The sequence below is a fragment of the Rhinolophus sinicus genome, linkage group LG16, assembly GCF_036562045.2.
Source record: "Rhinolophus sinicus isolate RSC01 linkage group LG16, ASM3656204v1, whole genome shotgun sequence".
Classification (NCBI taxonomy): domain Eukaryota; kingdom Metazoa; phylum Chordata; class Mammalia; order Chiroptera; family Rhinolophidae; genus Rhinolophus; species Rhinolophus sinicus.
Window position 1 is genome coordinate 24841338 of NC_133765.1, and position 23425 is coordinate 24864762.

General features: G+C 47.2%; 1 protein-coding gene across 7 annotated transcripts in view; it reads right to left on the reverse strand.

The window, feature by feature from the left end:
• The window catches only part of CMKLR1 (chemerin chemokine-like receptor 1), a 121588-nt gene that overhangs the window by 41350 nt on the left and 56813 nt on the right, over nucleotides 1-23425 (reverse strand). For 2 of the 7 annotated variants that reach the window (XM_019757486.2, XM_074321806.1), the window contains exon 1: nucleotides 1820-1995. The exons of 1 other annotated variant lie outside the window; for it this stretch is intronic. The gene's annotated coding sequence lies outside the window, so the exon portion shown is untranslated. 4 more of the 7 variants (XM_019757483.2, XM_019757485.2, XM_074321805.1 and 1 more) reach the window with 4 other exon arrangements.

The window sequence follows — 23425 nt, forward strand, 5'->3', positions numbered from 1 at the left end:
TACCTTTTGGGGTGATTTGAAACACAGAGAAATTACTGAAACATTTGGGTTCAGCTAAAGGGTTGATTGGGTTGATTGGTGATGTCTGCCATGGTTCATGAGTAAGGAATATAAAATCCTATCCCTGGACTAGATAAGGTCAAGGTCAGTGTCAACTCAATTCGATGGCAACTCAAGATCTTTCTTAGGCCTACTGGAAACGAAGATTCCACATTGAAAGGGAACTAATCCATCATCAGAGAGAAACCTGAACCCCGTTAGGAACCCCGAGTAAACTCTGGCAGGACTCAATGAACCAATAAGGCAGTCCCTCTGAGGTGTTTAAACAGGGTGGAAAAATCAGTAGCAAGGCCAGAAGCAGAAAGGGAAACTCAAAAAGAGACAGCATTGGAGGAAACTGAGCCACACTGAACAGCAGAGCTGCAGGGTCTTATACTTGTGTGGACTGAAATAACCCTTCCAGGAACCACCTCAGAATCTGAGAACCTCCTAATTGAACACAAGTCTGGCTGGGCATCTGGTACCTGCCTTTCCCCCAGTGAGAACATACATCCTCCACAATGACCCCCCCTTCCTCTGAAGGGATAGAAAGTTGCTCTACTCATTGTAGCCCAGAAGCCAGGCTAGAACTTCTCCCCAGGCTGGACCAGAAACAGCGGTTCTTATACTAGAAATCACCAGTGCTGACACAGAGAAGCCGAACATGGAAAACTAAACCTCCCTGGGATTACTGGTTCATGCTGAGCCCTTTATCAGGTTCCAAGCACCATGCTAAGCATTTGATTTGGACGCCCTTATTTCCTCCTAAACACCACCCCATGGGATGCATATTGCCATCCCATTTCACAGATGAGGAAACTCTCTTGCTTGGAACCATGGGGTTTGTAAATAGTGGAGCAGGGATTTGAATCCAGCCTCGATGCTGCCAAAGCCTCGGACCTTGGTCAGACTTGACAATCACCCCATATGCCCTGGTACAGCCTCATTGGTTGTTTACACCCACATCTGTTCTGATTGGTCAGTGCCCTGCTAAGCTAACTGCAAATACAAGGACAGCCATCAAACTCTCAATGTCCAAATTCAGAAAACAAATAGACACAGATCAATGTCTAAGATATGCCTCACTGTGGTAGGCAGAATAATGTCCTCCCTCCAAGATATCTATGTCCTACCCTCCCCCCCCACCCCCCCAGAACCTGAGAATATGTTCCCTGACATGGCAAAAGGGATTTGGCAGAAATTATTAAGGATCTTGAGATGGGAGATTAGCCTGGATTATCCAAGGGCTCAATGTCATTATCCACGTCCTTATAAACAAAGGAGGGAGGGAGGAGAATCAGAGAGATTTGGTGAGAGAAACCTCAACACACTGCGGCTGGCTTTGAAGATGGAGAAAGAGAGACCATGAATCTACCAATGTGGGCAGCCTCTAGAAGCTAAAAAAAGGCGAGGGAATGGATTCTCCCCTCCAGAAATAATACAGTCCTATCAACACCTTGATTTTATGCCAGTGAAACTCATTTGGATTTCTGACCTCCAGAACTATGAGATAAATCTGTGCTATTTCAGGCCATGAAATGTGTGGTGATTTTTTTAGCAGCAAGAGGACACTCAAATCCTGGCTCTCTAAGCCCTTATTTCATCTCACACCCAGACACTCATAGATTCTGATACTGTTCAAACAAATTCAGATAACAAGAGATGGGTGTATTCTGAATGTCTTCTGTCCTTAATCACCACCCCAGACCATTTGCTGAGCACTTCACTCTCTCAAAAACTATAAGAGAAAACTAAGATTCAAAGAGGCTATGTAACTTACCCAAGTTCACCCAGGTGGTTGGTGCCAAAGCCAGGACTAGAACCTATGTCTGCCGGGCTGAACCACACCATCTTCCACCAGCTCTTCTGTCTCTCTGACCCCTGATTCCCACAAGTAAAAACTGAGTATTCTAGCTGTTGGTTCTTGTACCAATCAATTGGTGCAAGAATCAACTTACCCACCTTCTTGCACAAGAGCCGCCCTCAGCATGAGAGCTCAGGGCTTGGATTAGAGGACCGAAGATATGTACCCCAAGAAAGCAGAACCGATTCTGACATTCTGCCTGGGTAGCAGCACCACCCTGCTGAGTCAGCTGCTGGTACTTCCAAGGTTGCCAGAGGATGTTTATGGTGGGTGGAGAAACAACTCACGCCCACCACTGGAGCCCAAGACTTCTCCACGGGGTGAGGCATGAAGCCAGGAGATGGGCTGATATGACCTTTTCTGGCCTAGGAACCTAAGGTCACAAGGCACCAGATGCCCGTATCAACTTAGATATGCAAAGGCAAATTTCAATGCTTACTTTCCTGGGAATAAATATAGAAATGCCTTCATTGAACTGACCATGAGCTCTGTTCAGTTCTTTATGTATAATAACTCATTTAATCCCACAATGACCGTATGAAGTAGGCACTGGTGGTGTCCCCACCTTACAGATAAAGATATTGAGGTGACCAGATGTCAAGGGGCAAAGCTGGAACCTGAACTCTAGAGCAGCACGGTGTAGAATTACTACCCCTCGGTTCCATCCAGCAGAACAAGACGTTCTACTCTTTCTCTACCAAGCTCATGGCCATCACTTCAACAACATATAGGTTCCATAAGAGAAGTAAATTAACTAAGTTTCTTAATGTTTCCGGAAACCAGCATGTCCTGGAGACCAGAAGCAACACAAAGTGGCTGCCAACCCACAGGGTCCCTTCCCAGCATCCCAGGTCTCCCCTTCAACCAGGGATCATAGAAAAACTCCTGCAAGTTCCAGGCAAGATGGCAGAGTAGGTAAATGCTGTGCTTGTCACCTCCCATGACTACATTAAAATTAAACTAAATGATAGAACAATCAACAATTATAGAATCATCTGAAGACTCGCTGAACAGAACTCATAACAAAATATAAAGAAGAAGCCATGTGAAACAGGTGGTGGGGGGTGGGGAGATACGTGAAACGGGCTGGCCCCAAACCCACATGTGATGGTTGAGCATCGGGAGGGATAGCTGAGTGGTGGGGGTCACCCTGGTGATCAAGGATTCCCCAGACCAGGGTTCCAGTGCCAGAAAGAGGAGTCCCCACAGCATCGGGCTGTGAAAATCAGCTAGGGGTTCCACTCCTCCAGATGAGATGGAAGGCTGCCGGAAACCCAGACATCCTCTTAAAAGGCTCGAGCACAGACTCACTCACTCATAGACACTCACCCTGGGTTCCAGTGGAGGGACAGCAACTCGGAAGATGCCAGAGATATACAGGGACAGACTGACTGGTGTCGCTGCAGGAACAGCCACCATTGTCCCTGTGTTGTGCCTTCCTTCTGTGTAGACTACAAGCAGGTGCCATCTTTCCTGTGTTGTGCTCTCCCCACACGGCTAAATCTGAAACTGACCTGAGGAACTCTGCTCACTCCACCTTGATGACTCCCTGGAACCCTGGCACATCCAACTCATGCACAGCCTGAGGCACATTCCAGCCCAGCAATCAGTCCTGCCATGAGCACCACAGAGGCTTTTACAGCGCAAGCAGCATGCCTCGGTTCGCACACCGCTATATGGAAGTAACCTAAGTGCCCATCAATAGACAGTTGGATAAAGAAGATGTGGTACATTTATGCAATGGAATATTACTCGGCCATAAAAGAAATAATGAAATCTTACCATTTGCAACAACATGGATGGACCTGGAGGGTATTGTGCTAAGTGAAATAAGTCAGACAGAGAAAGACAAATACCATATAATCTCATTTACATGTGGAATCTGAAACAAAATAAACAAAGCAACAAAACACAACCAGACTCATAGATACAGAGAACAAATTGATGGTTAGTAGATGAAGAGGTTTGGGGGGCTGGGTGTAAAAGGGGCAGGGATTGAGAAGTACAAATTTGTAGTTACTAGTTAGTCACGGGAATATAAAGTACAGCACAGGGAATATAGTTATTAATATTGTAATAACGTTGTATAGTCAATAATATTGCAGTAACTAGACTACTCAGGGGGATAACTGCATAAATTATATAAATGTCTAACCACTATGCTCTACACCTGAATCTAATATAAAATAATATTGAATGTCAACTGTAATGGAAAATAAAATAATTTTTTAAAATACATTTTTAAAAACTGTTTTTAAAAAAGAAGAGAAAAAGTTCTGAACTGGCAACCAGGAGCCCCAAGTCCTCGTCCCACCAAGTAACCTAGGGAATGTCACTTAACCAATCAGGGCCTCACTTTCCTTGTCTCTAAAACGGCGGAAAACCCCACAGCCCCTCTAAAGTTTTACTAGGGCAGAAATCCTGTTTTTTTCATCATTCTGCCTCGTAGTGTATCAGACACATAGTAGGTGCTAATAAATATTTGTTAAGTGAATGAATAAAAATATAAGTTACAAGTTTACTCCCCCTCCTTTGAAGGCCTTAAGAACAGGAACTGGGCTTGATTCATCTGAAGTTCTCACATTAATATAGCTTTCACTCCTCCATAGGTTTATTCATGTAGGACATTGCTCCCAAGTACTCACTATGTGCCCAGTCCAGTCAAGGCCTCAGCATCATTCAAGATCCACTGATGTCCTGCGTCTGTGTCCTCACACGCTACCCTCTTCCCTTTTTTTCTGGCCCGTAGCTGTAATGCTACCCACACTTGGCTCCCTCACGCCTGGACAACCACCCAGCTGTTTCATGATCAGCAAGCTTGGCCCATTCTAGGGACTTAGACAATGATTCCTGCATTTCCAATTCCCTTATGCCCAGACCTAGGGGAACAAAGCCCAAGGAAAACCCTACCTTAATCACAAACACATGCACGCACGCGTGCACACACACACACACACACACACACACACACACACACAAACACCAATATACAATGGGGCCCTAGGAGTAGGATTTTCTAAGTTCAAATCCCAGTTCTTTTGCTTATGAGCTGTGTGACCTTGGGCAAGTTCCTTCACCTCTCTGAGCATCATCTTCTTCATCTATAAAATGGGGGTGATAATCCTGAAGCCTTTCCATATCAGGTTGTATGGGGATTCAATGAGATGATGGCTACGGAAACCTTTGGTTCAATAAATGTGCCGTGCTCAATAAAATCGTGATTCTTGTTTCCTTTTTCCAGAAGGGAAAGAGAACATCAGCTGCCTAAGTCCCAGGGAAATCTGTGTTTAGGGGCCTGGAATGTAGGAATTTACTCAGTATATTTGATGGGGATTATCTTGAGGAGCAGGAAGTCGTTGTAGATCCAACATCACCATGTTAACTTTAAGATTGACCAATGAAAATTTAGACTTAGAACCAGAGAACAGAAGAGACCCAAGAGGTCACCATGTCTGTGGCAGAAACAGCCAGCTGCCCAGCAAAAGTCCATCCTCCCTTTACAGTACACTGCTGTAGCTGGGAGGAAGCCACCCTGGCCAAGAACTCCATTTCCCAGCCTCCTTTACAACGAGAGTGATCACATGACTAGTTCTTACGTGTGGTGGGAGGCAGTTAAGAAGCAAACATGCCACCTCCATGCTTTCTTTCATCAGTGATGATGTCCAGGGAGATAATAGGGACATGAGATGGGTCAACGAATTGCCGTGTGAAAGAGGACCACCCTCCATTCAGAAATAACTGCCTTATAATAAACGTCTGTTTTGTTTGAGCCATTATACATGTTTGGGTCTGTTACTGCAGCTGCTATCCTGACAAATACCACATTCAGTCACCTTGTGTACAGATGAGACGATGATGGCCGAGACTGAGAGTACTTTGCCTAAGGTCACAACAACAAATTCAGCCAAAGTCAAGAACTTTAGTTTCTTAACAATTTGGAGTAGATTGCAGTTTTCAACCTGCCCAACAGAGCTATTAACGATTCTTAGAGGTCCTTCAGCAATAAGGGTAAAGTTAAGTGAGCTGCGGTCTGGAGTTCTCCACTTCTGTTTCATCTAGAATAACACCACTTTTATCTGTTTTCAAATTGCACTTCTGCATATATTTTCATTGAAGGAAAGGGTTCTGTGGCTTAAAATACTTTCCAAGTCTACACACTGGGTGATTGCTAACATGATCTGACTTTCTGTGGTATAACACAACAAAGTTTCACTTCTTCTCCACTGTGTCTCCTGGCCTCAACTGCTGACACAGGACATGTGGATTCACAGAAGTACATAGATATTTGCTTAGAAAGGAAAAAAAGAAACCTCAGTGTGCAGAAAAAAACAAAACAAAACAAAAACCCTGAAACCTGGGCAAAGGCAAAAAGAAAAGACATTCAAGTACTCTAGCTCAGTGGTTCTTAAGGTTTGGGGTGCATCAGGCACATCCAGGGAGCTGGTTCAAAATGCAGACTCCCACTGCTCACCCTCAGAAATTCTGACTAAAATCTGCAGCTTTAAAAAATACTCATGATTATTGATCATGTTGCCAGTAATACCAGCATTGCACTTTGAGAAGCCTTGAGTCTACTTCGTAGCCTCAAAACAGGCAGTGATAACTGCACCACTGCCACGTAGCTCAAAGAGAGTGAAATCAGCTTTTCGTTTTCTTGTACACAGGGAAGAACCTGAGCATTAATAATACATTGGCGGGCTGGCTCGGTGGCTCAGGTGGTTGGAGTGCCGGGCTCCTAATGCTGAGGTCGCCAGTTGGATTCCCACATGGGCCAGTGAGCTGCGCCCTCTACTGTGAACAACAGCTCTCCCTGGAGCAGGGCTGCCGTGAGCAGCCGGAGGTTGGCGTACCCTGCTGTAGGCTGCCTTGGGCTGCCGTGAGCTGCCATGGGCTACCGTGTGCCGCCGTGAGCGGCTGGTGGCCAGTGTGAGCTGCCGTGAGCCACTGTGAGTGGCAGACCAATGACTGGTGACCTACTGCCTCAGCCAGGGAGAGCGTAAGATTCATCACACCAGCATGGGCCAGGGAGCTGTGTCCTACACAACTAGACTGAGAAACAACGGCTTGAACCAGAGTGGGGGGTTTGGGGGAGGCGGAAGAAGGGGGAAAAGAATAATATACTGGCAAAGAAATAAATAATAATTTCTATTTGGCTCAGATGGGTGTCACAGGTATAGACAGCATAGTGGTATAGAAATGAAATAGAATAATAACTAATGTTTATAGAGCCCTTACGACACAACAAGCCCTCTGTTAAGCCCTCATATGTGATCTTATTTAATCTTTATAATAATCCTAGGAAGCAGTTACTACACATATTCCCATTTTATAGATGAGGAAACTGAGGCATAGAGATAAGGATAAGTGGTTCCATGTCACTAAGCTGGCAGGTGGTGGACCATGTTCAAACCCACCTAACAGAAACCAACCCCACAGCCACAATGCTTTATTGTCTCTCATAGAGGTCTAGCGTCAGAACCCACCTCCAGGCCTCACTTTCCTAATCTCTCAAATGGGCATATAAATAACACCTTTATCATATAGCCATGGTGAGAATTCAAAATCATCCCAATGAAATGGTTTGCAAACTGAGAGGAGCTAAGTAAACATCTAAGAGATGAGAACTTAGTCCAACTCCCCCATCCAATTTTACAGTTGGTGAAAATGATGCCTGGCTACGTTATTTATTCAATGAGCATTTATTGAGCACCTACTACATGTGAGGTTTTGTCAAGGAGACTGAGGATACAGAGAGGATAACATCCCATTCTGGCCTAAAGGAGGCCACCTTCTCCTCCTGCCACCGGAGGCCTGGATTAGCCAATCGTGCATCCAGGCCAGCAGGAAAGACAGACAAGATGACGGGGCAATTACAACATAGTGTTATACACATTGTGACGGGGAAGTACAGGCACTGAGAAAGCCTAGGGGACAGGCCTTGTCCCAACAGGGTGAGGTGGCGTGGGAGGGATGACTTCTCAGGAGGATCTAGCTAAAGAGGGAAGTACTTGTCCAAGGTCAAGTTTATCTATTCCCTGAAGCTTGGGGGAGTCCAGAGAAGGTCCCTGTGCACCAAGAGACAAATAATTCTTCCCATTGGCTTCTCAGTGCCTGACACCCCACCGCGTGAGTGTCATGGATTTAAGTTAAACTTTCTGTCACAAGAAAACGCCAGGCCACCTTCTCCTCCTGCCACCGGAGGCCTGGATTAGCCAATCGTGTTCATCTCAGCAACCGAGACATTCAAAGGAATCTTTCCCTTGAGCAAGTTGGAGGAAGCAGGAGAGACAGCAACCACCACAGGGAAGTTGGTCTTGAAAAGGAAGTAGGGGATTCCAAGAGAGAAACTGGGGCCTGCGCCCCTTCATGGAAAGAGAAGATAGACGCAGGGCCTGGCCACTCTCTCACTGACCTCTCTGAACCACACAGGTCTGAGTGATCAGACTTACGTAGAGCATCCACGAGGGACTGCTTCCAGAAGCCCCCGGGAACGGAATTCACATATACTCACGTCTCGTATAAAATGGCATAATTTACATATAATCTCTACACATCCTCCTTTAAATCATCTCCAGATTACTTACAATACCTAACACAACGTAAACGCTGTGGAAATAGTTGTTATGCTGGGTTGTAGGGAATACTGACAAGAACGAAATGTCTACATGTTCAATACAGATGCAACCATTGCTGGCCTAAGTGCATAGTCCACGTCAGCAACAACAAATGTTTCTGACCTACGGTAGGTTGACTCCACAGATGCAGAACCCATGATACAGAGGGCTGACTGCACTTGATTATTATGATGTGTTGTTTGTTAGTAATTTTGCCAAAAGCAGGTCTTTATGGCTTACCCAGTTAAAATGTGCTAGTCCAAAAGCAGAGAGGGGAGTGGACTATTTTCAACAGAGAACAGAGGGTTCATATCCTTTGTATGCAAAGAACTCTTAAATATCAATAAGAAAAAGACAAACGGGCCCGCAGAAAAAGATGGGAATGGACTTGAATGGAATAATCATCAAAGAAAAGCGAGTAAGATGATAAAGGCTAATCAGCATTAATAAAGAAATGTCAAGTGAGGCAGCCAAATGTTATTCTCACCTTTCCCAACAGAGAAAGTTTAAGAGATGGGCAGCAACCAGTGTGGGTGACACTGGAAGAATATCGCCCCCCCCCCCAATACAGCACCGGGGGAGTGCAAGCTGGCACAACCTTTGGGGGCAACGTGGCCAAAAGCTTCAACAGCCTTAAAACCTGGCAAACCTTTGACCCAGGCATTTCCCCTCTGGAAAGGTGTCCGTAGAACAAGCACATAGAGATGACGGATTCCAGTGGTCGTGGCAACACTGTTTATAACCACAACGAGGAACGGTTACATAAATCCCAAGACATGCTCTCTACGTAGTCATTAAGATGTATAGTGGAGGAACAGAGATGACAGGGAAGGAAGTTCACAACCCGTGTGAGGTACAAGAGTGACCAGACGAGATGTTGGAAGACTTGAGCCTGTGTATGCTCGGGGACGTACTTATGTGTGTCTGGTACATTGCAGGCAGCCAACAACATCACGGGTAAATTAGTGAGGGGTAGAGGGAGGGATGGAGAGGGGCACTTCTCTGGGTTCAGGCCCCCCCTTTTGTCTCTGTCCTGACAGGTGGTACAGCCCAGTGGTGAAGAAGGTGGGCTGTACACTCATTTCATTCTAATCTTGACCCCCCTCCCCCCACCGGCTTAGCATCCCTGCAGCCCTGAGCCCATGCCCTCCTCTCTCTGAGTCTGCTTCGTCACCTGCATGAGGAGGACCATGGAAGTACCTCCCTCCTGGGGCTGCCGCAAGCATTCACAGACTTAGCGAAAGAAAATGCTGAGCACGCTGCTTTTAAAATTCTGGTGATCTTGCTATGTTTGACAATTGGCGCGCATTACTTCGGAAATCTGAAAATCATAACAGAACTATTTCCATTTTGACAAGAATTAAATTCTAAGCAGGACCAAAGAACTTCTCCCTCGACCAGGACTCCCCTTTTCTGGCCCCTCCGGGTGGCGTCACGCCGAGCATGGTACCTGGAGGCTGGTCTTCCTGAGGTTCCCCAAGACTTCAGGCCACACGAGGCTGTGCAGGAGACCTGTGTTCCCCGACTTCTTTCTCCCAGTCACACCGTGATTTGGCTGTGGCTGTTTGCCCAGAAAACAGCTCATCTATTAATTCAAGATCCCCTCAAACCCGGCAGAGCACAGCCCGCCCCCCACCACAGAACACCTTCATGCACTGAGAGGCTCCTGGGGAGACCTCCATCTGTCCTGAGCTCCTCGTTGTTTGGGGCTGCTGTCCTGAATGGGACAGACTCTGCCAGAGAAACAGCTGGAGGGAGGAGAGAGAGAGAGGGAGGGGCAGGAAACTGGGCTGAACAAGGGCAGAGGCGGCCAGCTGCGTGGAGTGGGGGCTGCCAAGGGTGGCTGTGCTTGCCAGCCGGGGACTGGGCTGGTGGGTTGTGGCTGGTGGCAAGGCTTGCTGGGGACGACCCGCCCCCCTGGCGGCCAAGCCCAGCTGGGAGCTGTGCCCACTGTCTGAGCACAAACCAGGAACATATGCAGCTGGGGGAAGTGTCGTGTTGCCTGAAAGGGCTCAGCAGCTCCACAGGACAGACTACCAGGTATTGCACCACTCTGGGCCCCTTCCTTACCCCAGGTCTTCGTGCCTGCTGTTCCTTCAACCTGGACGCCCTTCCTTCCCCTCTTCGTGGCCTGATGACCTTCTGCTCCCTCTTTTTTTGTGTAAATTAAAACAGCAAGGAGGTTGTTTTAAAGCACCAAATGAACAAAGATTACCATGTTTTATAAGGTCTGATTTTACTAAATGTTACAGGGAAGCAACAATCTCATACAATCTTATCCATAATTGGAATGTACATTGATATTCCATTTCTGGAGAGCTCTGTGACAAAATACAGCAAAACCTTTCACTATGTTCAGAACCCGTGTTGTTTACATAGAAATTCTGTTTTCATCCCAAACCCTGCTCCCCCTGAGATAAATATCGTGCATACTTTGGTATGAACACACATATATATATTTTACATAGAAATCTAAAATGATTCAGTCACACTCTATGTCCATATTGTAACTGGCTTTTTCATTCAATGATAAGATGTATATATCTTACCCTGTTTCAACAGCTGCCAATTGGTTCATTGACTCTCTGCACCATAGCTTATTTGATCAATAGTTTCTTGATGTTTGATTAGGTTATTTTCAACTTTTTAGCTATAATAAACACACCTGTCCTGTTATTTTCTTATACGAATTCTTATGAACATACTTATTATTCGAAAGGTCTTATGCTCCCTCTTCAGGTCTCAGCTTGGGAACCATCTTCCCAGGAAGTCTTCCCTGCACCTTGGGGGGCTGCTCTGGGCTCCCCTTGGCCCCTTGGGCTCCCCCACAATCAGGGCACTGATGTGGTATTGTCCCTACCTGTTAAGGTGTCTCTCTCCCTTACACTGGGAACGCCTTGGGGAAGGGACTCTGTTTTGTCTGGCTTATCTCATCATGACATCATCATTACCATCAGCGGCCGAATAACCAAAATGGCTGACAGCCAAGAAGTGGGCTAGGCACTTGCTCTTTATCCTCACAGCAACCCCAGGAAGTAGGTACTACTTCTGCCACCATTTTACCGATGAGGAAATTGGGACACAGAAAGGTTAAGTCACTGCCCAAGGCCAACAGCTGGTGGGTGGGAGAGCTGGGATGGCAACCTGGCTGCCTGGCTCCAGCCGGCCTTTGCCTCCACACTAAAGAACTGACAGAGGCGCCCACCGTGTGTGCATGGCCCTCGACCAGGGGCTTTCCATGGAGAGAGTCATGTGAATCTCCAGCAACACTCAGGAGCGGTCACGGGCCCGTTTACAGACGAGGGCCCTGGGGTCACAGAGGGGAAGTGGTTTAGCCAAGGGTGTCCAGATCGTGCCCACAGATCTGATTGAACCCAGGTCTGTCTGACTGCAAAGTTAAGGCAGCAGAAAATAACGGTGTGGAAAGGAAAGAGGCAGGAAAAGAGGATGGGGCAGGGAGGGAAAGAGGAAGGAGGGGGGAGGAAGGGAGGGAAGGAGACTCACCTGTATTTCTTTTGGCCTCAAGGTCTTGGGCAGGTGGGAGGACACACGTCCTTCACCATCTGAGCAGCCTTAGCACCTCACCTTTCTCTCCCCACCATCCTTAACTATGAATTCAGTGAGATTGACACTTAAAAACTATCTAGTCTAACGCTTTCATTCCCAGGGTAATCACTGGAAGCACAGAGAGGTTAAGTCACTTGCCCAAGGTCACACCACTCCCCAGAGTCAGAAGTCAGACCCAGCCCGACTCCAAACCCTCCTCTCCCGCACGCCAGGCTTGCCCAGGGAACCAAGAGCTTCTCATCTGCACCTTACCATACTGATGGGGACATTGGACCCAGAGAAGGCAAGGGGCTTGCCCAAGGCCACCCACAGTTAGCAGTACAGCAGCCCCAAAGTCTCCTGGTCCAAAAGACAGGACATTTCCACAATGCGATGGGAATCCTGTACATCATCATCTAAAGGTTCGTGATTAATAGAGACCAGTGGTCTCAAAGCGTGGATTGGGGACCACCAGCAGCAGCCTTGCCTGGGAGCTTGTCAGAAATGCAAACGTGCAGACCTCACTGCAGACTGCAGAATGGGGCCCTCTGGGGGCGGGGCCCAGCCAGCTGCAGGTTGACAAGCTGCTGGGGGATTCTGGAGCTCCGCTCACTGGTTTGCAAATCACTGATACAGACATTTCCATGAGGAATACATTCTGGATCCCACAACAAGTTACCTTGTCAGTCCACAGAATAGTGGTTAAGAAGGGAGGCTTTGGGATCAGACAAATCTGATCTGATGGAATCCCTGTCTCCACCACTGTGAGCTCCGTGACTGTGGCAAGTCGTCGCTGAGCCTCAGTGTCCTAACCTGCTGTGGATGGAGGAGACGTGTGGGGGGAGGAGGGGAAGTGAAGGAGGAAGAGGAGGTCGGGGAGGTGATGAGGGCGGGGAGTGACAAGAAGTGCAGGAGGGAGAGACTAAGATGCAAGAAGAAGCAGCCTTCCAAGAAGGTCAAACACACTAGAGGATCCTGGAAGGGGAACCAGGTGCACCCACCGTCTGGATGGATTCCTGGAAATTGCCTCTTCCTCTTCCAATGGGCCACTTGCAGACCTTGTGGAGACCTCCCAGCTCCGGAGCCAACCGGAGGCTACAATGAGGTTCAGGTTTTATCAGCAGCGTGACAGCTCTGGCAGGGCGGGGATGCTGGGCTCCTCGCCAACTGAGCCTCTGGATGCGGGTGGTGGGGGGTGGAAACACACAGCCCCACCCATCCTCCCCCGGTAAGGAACAGGTGGAGTCAGCCTGCCACAGAAACAATCAGAAGCCACAGGTGTTTGGCCACCATTCTGACCACAGCTGAGAAGTTTGGCTTTTTCTTCCTTGGAATGAAAAGGGTTTGGGGGCAGTGAAGATATTTGGTTTTTGTTTTTAGTAGGATTCTGAAATCTGCGGCCTGACATGGGGCTACTGGGCCCTGAGAGATGCTGTGGTCTTTAGGTCATGAAAAGAGGTCTCTGTTTATTCCCTTGGAACCTCTGTGTTCCAAGATGGCAGATTAAGCTTCTTTTTTTTTTTATTAATTTGTTTTTAATCGGGGAATATTGGAGAACAGTGTGTTTCTCCAGAGCCCATCAGCTCCAAGTTGTTGTCCTTCAATCTAGTTGTGGAGGGCACAGCTCACTGGCCCATGTGGGAATCGAACCGGCAACCCTGTTGTTCTAACCAACTGAGCCATCCCGCTGCCCCCAAGATTAAGCTTCATCTTGCTGTTCAACTCCAGTTGGGTGCTTCTGGAATTCTGGAGCTCTGTGTTCAGGGATTCAGAGGCCCATCCAGATCTGGTTTTAAAGAGCACAATGATTGATTAGCAATGACTGTCCTGGGCCTGGAGGAGGGGCTTTACCTCATTCTACTCTGTCCTCCAACAAAAGTTCATCCCATTGGCTTAAGAGGCTGGGGGGATGGTTCCAGCTCTGTCCCATCCTGTCTCAGGTATTGGCTGACCCTAGTAGAGATGATCCTAATTCTCACACCCCTTGGTTTGTTTCTGATTAATTTTTAGTGTTCATGGATTCCTATCACCCTAGTTAAAGCTAAATGGTTTCCTCTTTCTCCCTGACCATCAGTTGCTAAGCTAGGTTGACCAGAGAAGCTCTCAAACCACAGGAAGCCTTCAAAGATGCTTCTTGTGATGTGAGGATTCTCTATAAGTCCAAAACTGTGCCTATTTTGGACTTTCCTTAAGGCATGGACAGGCCTCACTGGAATGAGAGCTCCGTTTCAGCCAATGACTGGCTGTGTGGCCTTGGGCAAGTCATTTGGTTTGGTCAATGTTCACGTGATTAAGTTATGGGTGTGATTAAATTGTGCATCTTGAGATGAGATTATCCTGAATTATCCAGGTGAGCCTAAAGTAGTCCAAGGGTCCTCCACTTGCTAGCTGTGGGACCCTGTGCCATCTCCTAACCTGTCTGAGTCTCAGCTTTCTCCTCTGCACACAAGAGCAATAAAATACCGACCTCAGACAATTGTTGAGAAAATGAAATGAGTTGATACACAGAACATGCCTAGAACATGACACATAGCACTCAATACAGGTTGGATTTCCCCCCGTCTTCTATTAGGCATTAAAAGGCCTACATTCCTGGGCATCCAGATTGTTCAGTTCGTTAGAGTGCGAGCTCTGAATGATAGGGTTGTCGGTTCAATTCCCACATGGGCCAGTGAGAGTGGCCCATATTCACTCCACAACTAGAGTGAAGACAACAGCTGCCGCTGAGTTTCCGGAGAGGCAGCCGGATGGCTCAGTTGGTTAGAGCCCGAGTTCTCAGTGGCAAACATGGGCTGCACCCCCTGCCACTAAAGATTGAAAACGGCAACTGGACTTGGAGCTGAGCTGCACCCTCCACAATTAGATTGAAGGACAACAACTTGGAGCTGATGGGCCCTGGAGAAACACACTGTTCCCCAATATTCCCCAATTTAAAAAAAGAAGCCTCCATTCCCAAATGCACGCCTTCTAATCTGGGACACCTTGAGAGCTGCCTCCCTGATGCTCCATTTTGTTCAATGTCTCTCGACTCCTCAACAACACTGCATGGCTCCCCAGTACAATGTCTTCACTCAAACTTTCCCATAATTCAGGTCCTGCCAACCGTATCTCCTAGGAAAGAGAAAACTAAAGGGATGGCAAAGCTGAAAAGAGAGCTTGGGGAGCCACACCTGCAGATGTCAACTGAAATGTCCCTTTCTCCAGACCCCAAGACAGGTCAGGGACCCTGATGTTTATTGTCATAGCACCGTGTCTTCTACTCAGCACTAACCTCAGTCATGATGCAATGATCATTTGTGTTGTGAGTATTCCATCCATGTCCCCCTCCACAGGTAAACTCCATGGGGGCAGGAACTGGGGCTAGACACAGAGCAGCTGCTCTAGAAATATTTGTTGAATGAATAGATGGATAACCAAAGTCAGCCACTTCCTCAGGCCAACTGGGCCGAGGACCCAAAGACTTCTTCCTGACAGCCAAGTTCTGGTTCTAAACCACGGAGAGGACCGCAGAGCTACCAAGATAGGAGAGCCCAGCACGGGGTCAAGTGTCACCAGACGTTTGTAACACCCTCAGCGAAAAGCTTTCTTGGAAACATGATTGGTGTCTGTGTGACACGTGTTCAAGTAACAGCAAGAGTTAATTCTCCCGTTGCGTAGACCAGACTCAGAGAGGGAGGGGGAAGCGGGGTTCCTCCTGTGCGTTGGGATTGTCTGAAGTGGAAAGAAGGAGCACAGACGTGAGAAGCTGAGTTTTGGGAACTGAGAAGGAGGAAGAGGTGGGAGGTTGCAGCAGCCTGGTCCGTTCTGTCCACGCGGCAAGCACGAGATCCCGGGGCTTTCGTGCAGGCTGGGAAGGGCTAATAGCACTGCGTGGGGCCTGGGTGGGACCAGGGGCGGGAAAGGCTCAACCCTGAGGCCAGGGGAGGGGGCTTTCCTGGTAGGGGTGGTAAGGCCCACTGCTCCCATTGCTCCCCCCGTGAACCCTGGACAGGGTTCTCCTCCTACTGGAAGAGACAGTTTGCCACTGGGTGTGGGGGACCACCCTGGGTGCCTGGGAGGGGTGGGTGTGCCCTGCAGGATTGATCCAGCCCATTTCTCCAGGATGGGAATGGGAGGAGCTCAGCTTGGAGCCCAAGCCAGCCATTCCCCAGCTCGCAGGTGACGCCTGACTGCATATAGCTTGGGTCTAGGAAAGCTACCATTTTCTGGGGGTGGAATGGAGGCCCGGGGAAAGTTAGCAGCTGCTCAAAGCCACATACAAGTCCTGAGCAGCAACTCCCAATTCCCAGAGAACGTCTCCACCTCTGCTACACACACACACACACACACACACACACACACACACACACACACAGGATTTTTGTGCCCTTGCCCCTGCGCACTCCTACCCCTCCTCTACTCTGACCTCATCATGCAATTTCAAATCTCAGCACCTTTGCCCAAACAGCCTCTTCTGCCAGAAGTGCCCTGTCTCACCACCCTGTGCTCAGCTGCCTGGCAACCTGCTCATCTTTCAAAGCCAAGCCCAGATGTCCTCTCCTTCAGTCAGCCTTCCAGAGTTGCCTCTTCTCTTCCTAACTATATGGAAAGTTGATCACCCCTTCTTCTGGGCGGGTCTGTACTTGTATACCTCCACCCTTTCTCAAATCACACTGCTATTTCGTTCTGCCATGTACACATCTGTCTCCACCCCTGGACTGCTCTTGCCCCTGGCTCCTGACACCAGACCTGACCCACACTGGAAATGTTTGATGAATTGAGCTCACCCCCCATGCCTGTACCTCCCTCCCCAGGGCCAGCTGTTACTGTGAGCTGCTAGAAATGAATCTGAAGCACCAAAGCCACTGCATATTAGGGAAGTTCAGCCTAGTGGTCAAGAACACAGCCTTTTGAGGTCAGCAAGATCTGGGTTTGAATCCCAGCCCGGCGACTTTCTTGCTGTGTGACCTTGAGAAAGGCACTTACCCTCTCTGAGCTTCCCTTGCCCTTTCTGTAAAAATGGAGATGGTACTCTCAACCTCACAGTGCTGGTTGGGAGGATTCTCTGAGATGAGGTATGTAGTGTGTATGGCACGGGGCTCAGAGCAAGCACTTAATACATGGCATTGCCAAAACTCTGTGGGTTATTTCTGGAAGCCCATCTCCCCCCATCCTCCCTCTGGCTCTGGCCTTTCATCATCCACCAGAGTCCCTGTTCTCACTGTGTCATTAACACGGAGGACGTAAAGCCACACTCCAGAGCCAGGTGCCCAGATTTGCTTCCTGGTTCTGTCACTCCCTAGCTGTGTGACCTTGAGAAAGTGACTTCACCTCTCTGAGCCTCAGGTTCCTCCTCTCTAACATGGGACTAGTAATGGCACCTGCCTGGCAGAGTATTGAGAAAATTAAAGGAGTTAGAGCTTGCGAAGTTCCTAGAGCAGCCCTGGCTGACAAGGTACTAGTACTACCTAGTAGCCAAACTCGAATTCACTATCTGGGCCGCTCCCTCCTCCACCGTTTCCCTTCCCACTGCCCGCCTCCTCCTCCTGCCCCACAGAAATCTACAACCACTAACAGGGCTTCTTTTCCCTCCATTGTTGGAAAAGCCCACGACCTCCGAGATCGCTGGACTCAGATTCTTCAGATCCTGAGACCTGCCTTTGTCCTCCAGCATCTCTAGCTTTCTCTTTAGAGGACCCCTTTCTTTCTTCTAGAAGAATCTGTATAGACTCCCCAAATATAAGGCACAGGAAAAACGGACCTTTTGGCTAGAGGGGACGGAACCAGGAGCCACACCCCTTAGCCCCTCCCACCCCAGGTTCCCCAGGTGCCCTGCTGGGCTCCATGTGAGCACAGCGGGAGCTTTCAATTATTCCATTAACCCACCCTACCCCCAAAAAGCATTTTTGGTAGCATTTCATTTCATTTTTCCTGTTTTGTTTTTTTTTAATTGGGGAATATTGGGGAACAGTGTGTTTTTCCAGGACCCATCAGTTCCAAGTTAAGTGTTGTTTTCAATCTAGTTGTGGAGGGCACAGCTCACTGGCCCATGTGGGAATCAAACCCAGGACCTTGGTGTTATGAGCACTGCACTCTAACCACTGAACAAACCGGCTGCCCCTATTTTTCATTTTGATACCATTTTAAACTTAACCAAAAAGTAGCAAGAACTCCTTTATAGCTTCACCTTAAGTCACCAATTCTGTATATTGTGCTCCAGTTGCTTTATCTTTCTCTCCCCCCCACTCCGTCCCTCCCTCTGTATCTCTCTGCACATCTCTTTCTGAAACACTCCCATTTTGCTTATGGGAAAACTGAGGTCTGAGGCGTTGCCCCTGGCCCCTTGGCCCAGCAGCCCCACAGGAGAAGCCCCGAACTTGAAGTCCACCAGCTTGTTAAGGGCCCACAGAGAGATCTGAATTCTGAACTCACAAGCAAATGGACCCCAGAACACCCCAAAGGCAACTGAAAACTCAAAATTAATAAATGTCTGATTAAATGTCTACAACATGTTAGTGAGCCAACTGTTATTTCACAGCACTCGTCTGTAGAAAGAGAAAAGTACAAATCACAAGAACACGATGAATAATTTATTCTTCGTAAAACCCTATGTACATGAATTATTTTAAAACCTTTTCAGATATTTTTATAAGACTTGAATATGTGTAATGGGAGCCGTAGCGACGTTTTGAGGTTTGCTGTGATGTGGGGTGGGGTCCCCAAAATGTCAGCGATCCTGGAGCCTTCAAAGGGCTTAAAACAAGCTCTCCTGGCCCCCAGCCCCTTAAGCCTCTCTCCAAGCAGGCATAAGGTGGAGATTTTTCCGTGGGTTTTTACAAGAAGGCTGTATGTACCTTTTTATGTGGGTCATTAAAAAAATAAAAATTTTTTCAAAACACAGAGAAATTCGTCATAGCAACGGGCTGCCTCTCCTATTTTTGAAAAGTGAGCTTCTCCCTCCTCTTCTTAGTACAGAAAGTTTATTTTCCTCCCAGGGCCTCTGACTCAGAGACAAGCCCAGAACTCAGTCTGCTGCCTCTGAGGAGAGAGGGGAGGGTGAAGGCCCTGGGACCAGCAGGGGTGGGAGGGTGGGGGGGCCCCAGACCTCACATCCCTCTCAACGGCCATGTCCTTCAGACACGAAGGTGCCCCTGGGCTTCTGGTCACCCCCCAGGCCTCCCACTCTGCGTTCACCCACATACTGCACCTCTTCAGAATAGCCCCCACCTTGCAGGACCCAGCTGGAGGACTCCTAGCAGTTCTGCACTTATTAAAATATTTCCTGACCAGTTGGTAAAGCCCAGCTGCTCAGGAGCCTCTCCTAGAACCACCCCGGAGCTAGAAGGGTCACAACCGTCAAGCAGGGGCCTAGGATCCTCACTCAGGGCTGCCTGTTAACTGGTCAGGGCCTGTGTCCTATCAGATGATAAAGAGAATATTACCACAGCCTGAGGGCTTCTAGGGAGCAACTGAGGGAGGTGCAGAGCACAGTGTGGGTTCCTGTCCTGCCACTCGACTTACCAGCTGTGTGACCTAAGGCAAGTGGCTTCACCTCTCTGTGCCTCAGTTCCCTCGTAGCAGGATTAATAGTAACAGTAAGGTACAGGGAGGTGACTTGTGTTAACTTGTATAAGCTACCTAGCATAGCACCTGGCACATAGCAGACTCTCAATAAATTATTATTATTATTATGCTCAGTTCCTATCTCCATGACCCAGGAGAAAGCCACAATCACAAGATCATAAGCATTTGAGGAGCCAGCCCATGTCTAGATCAACAAACACCCTCTTTCATTTTCCGGGGCTTGTCTCTTTTCAGACAGTCCCCCTCAAGGCGCCAAGACATTGAGGGTCCATAAAACAAGATTTCTCTTTGCTGCTTGATTGCCTGTTCTGAGCAGCTGGCTGCCTCCTGTACCCTCCACATTCCTTTTGTGCGATGTTGGGGAGAGAGAAAGGAGACGGGGGGCCCAAGGGCTCATCTAGAATTCAGCAAAGGAAACCTGTGAATTATTCACCCCAGAAAGATGTCTTTCTGTTTCTGCTTGGATTCACTCCTTTGGGAGGCAGCCGGGAGAAACCGCCCATGCTCACTAGTTCAGTGGGATTTGGGTGGTGTGGGAGGGAAAACGGCACCGAAAGCAATGTGTGGACCTCCCAGAGCTTCAACATCACGGTGGTCGTGCTCTTTGGCTCCTTCCCGTGTCCACAGATGTCCACCTTGGTTTTCACTGTTCGAGATGGATTGGTTCCCAAAACCCTAATTGGGCACTGGCATCATCTAAAAGACCAGGCTGGACTCAGCCACCACAGGATGTCGCCAAGCCTCGTGACAACAGGAACCCTGAGGCCAGCACCAGCTGCCTGTGCCCTGTTCTGCTCATTCACCCTTGATTCTTCCCAGTATAGCGATGGTGAGAGGCAGGGGACACGTGAGAGGCAGGGGACACATGCCATGCTGAGATTCAGCAGATGTCCCCAGGATAGCCCCGGGCAGGTGAGGCATTCCTCCCAGAATTGCAGGCTCCATGAGGGCTGGGAACACGACTTTCTGACTTTCTGCGGAGGCCAATGTTCAAATGTCAAAGTCTACAAATCTTGTAGTAGAAGGAAGGAAATCCTTGATTAGGAGTCAAGCTTCAAGGTGTTATGTAATTATAATGACACAAATATGACAACACCTTTTTCTTTCTTTTTTTTCTTTTTCCAGTTATGGGAATATAACAATGATTCTGAATCTGGAATCCTTGCCGCCCACTGGAAATCCATTGATGGTCTCCAAGGAGGCCATAGACACATAAAATGTTATGTAGGGTGTGTCTGTGTGGCACAAGGTTTTCTGAAAAGGTAAGTCCAACCTTTTAAAAAAAGGTTCTAGAAACTTAAATGGTTATAAACATGAGATCACAAACCTGATCCATATATATGTCTCTAGCGCTATGGCTCGTGCATAATAGGTGCTCAAGAAATGTTTGCTGGATGAATCCATCACTGAATGACTATTTAAAACCACTGACTTCTTGACAATCAGATTGCCTAGATGGTCAAATCCCACTAATTTGGAATTGGGGGATAATCTGAATGGTTTCTTTTTTGTCACCAGGAAGGAAGAGGTACTTTCATGGGGCAAATAAAAATGAGTGGCAACTGATGATGAAGGAAGCCCACCACCGGCCAGCAAAATGTTTTCAGAGTTACCATGTCTTGTCCTGTGTGTTGAAGCAGCCTCGCCAAGGAACTTTACAAAAGAGATGGTTTCTCTTCCCAGAGAGTTATTGTCTATACACAAAAGTAATAAAATTGCATCTCTTAAGATATTTTCTGGGATCTCATTAGCCATTCCTTTTACCTGGACTTACCTCTCATCTCTGCTGGACCTCAAAATTCTTGCCCCAGACAAGGTTCTAGCACAGCGGAGCCCAGACTAGCTAGACACCCATCTTACAATTCAGTGAAATGCAGTAAACATTCAGTGAGGAAGTTTTCTTTCATAAATACCAGTAGCAGAAGATGCTGTAAATATGCACTCAAATGCATTGTAGGGGTGGGCAGTGGGCAGAGGAGGGTATATGGGTACTACCTTCTCTGAAAGCAATTTCTTAAGAGTCATACAAGCATTCATACCCTCAGGCAGAGTAATTGCACTTCTAGAACTCTGCCCTAAGGAGACCATCAGAATTGTGCACAAGCTGATTCACAGAGATATATAGCTTAACATGATTAATAATACCAAGTAAACTGGGAACCAGTGTTACAACAGTAGGTGTTAAATTATGCCATATCCATATGAAACATCAAATCATACAAAACTGTGTCTTGAAAAATACTCTTGAAACGTCATAAAAATTTAAAAACTTCTGTGCTTCAAAGGATATCATCAAGGAAGTGAAAAAGAAAACCCACAGTATAGGGGAAAATATTTGCAAACCATCTCTCTGATAAGGGACTTGTCTCTAGAATATGAAACAACTTTTATAACCAAATATCAAAAGACAACTCGATAGCCCAATTTAAAAATGGGCAAATGATCTAAATAGGCATTTCTCCAAACAAAATATACAAACAGCCAATAAGCACGTGAGAAGATGCTCAAGGATGTTAGTCATTAGGGAAACGCAAATTAAAACCACAGTGAAATACCAATTCACACCCACCAGGGCGACTATAAGTGTTGGAGAGAATGTGGAAAAATCGGAGCTCTCGTACACTGTTGATGGGACTGTAAAATGATGCAACCACTTTGGAAAAATAGTCTGGCAGTTCCTCAAAAGGAGAAACAGAGTTACTATATGACCCAGTAATTCCACTCCTAGGCATACTATATACCCAAGAGAAATGAAAACATATGACCACACAAAAACTCACATACAACTTATGATAGCAGCTTTACTCATAATAGTCAAAAAATAGAGTAAAGAAAATATGGAAGTAAATGACACTTGGTGAGTATTTTATTTAAAAATATCTTGGGGAGCATTTGAGATCCTGCTCCCCAGCCTATGTTGTCAGTTTGGCCCAAATAAACTAAAAAATTCTCTTAAAACTTGAGGGGTGGCCGGTTGCTCAGTGGTTAGAGCACAGTGCTCATAACACCAAGGTCGCTGGTTTGATTCCCACCTGGGCCAGTGAGCTGCGCCCTCCACAACTAGAGTGAAAAACAAACAAACAAACAAACAAAAAAACACCTTGAAATAGATACTTCTCATACTTACTCACAAAATGACAGAGAAGAATGAAGGCACAACTGAAGGTCTAAGCCACCTGCACATTTTTCTTTGGAGCCTCCTGCTTTCGTTACAAATTCAGGCACATTTTGCCTTCCGCTTCAAAATATGGCCACATTAATTTTAATAAAAATAATTTATTTTCTCCAAGTCCACTGTCGATGTAAGAAACATCCAAACCTGTAGAGAAGTTTGATGAGTTTATTCAAGCCAAACGGACGACAATTGCTCAGAAGCAAAACTCAATGATTAACACACAATGGGATTTATAGATGATGTAATACAGAATTGTACACCTGAAATCTATGTAATTTTACTAACAATTGTCACCCCAATAAATTTAATAAAAAATAAAAAGATTGACTTTGTCAAAGAATCTGCAGCCCAAAGATGTGACTACAGGCCATAACCCACTTTTAGTTAGGGATTTTTATGTTCAGACCATCCTACATGGTTACTTTCTGTCTCTAAGTTTGCAGGGACTGCCACGCTGGCCTCCCTTGAGCTTGTTAGATTTAGTATGTGGCCCCTTTTTCATCCACACTATGAATAAAATTGATGCTCTAGGAAACAAATATTTAGAAACTTGGGGAAATGGTCATTATATAATGGTAAGTGGGGGAAAGCAAGTATAAAGCTCTGTGTACAGGACGTGAGAGT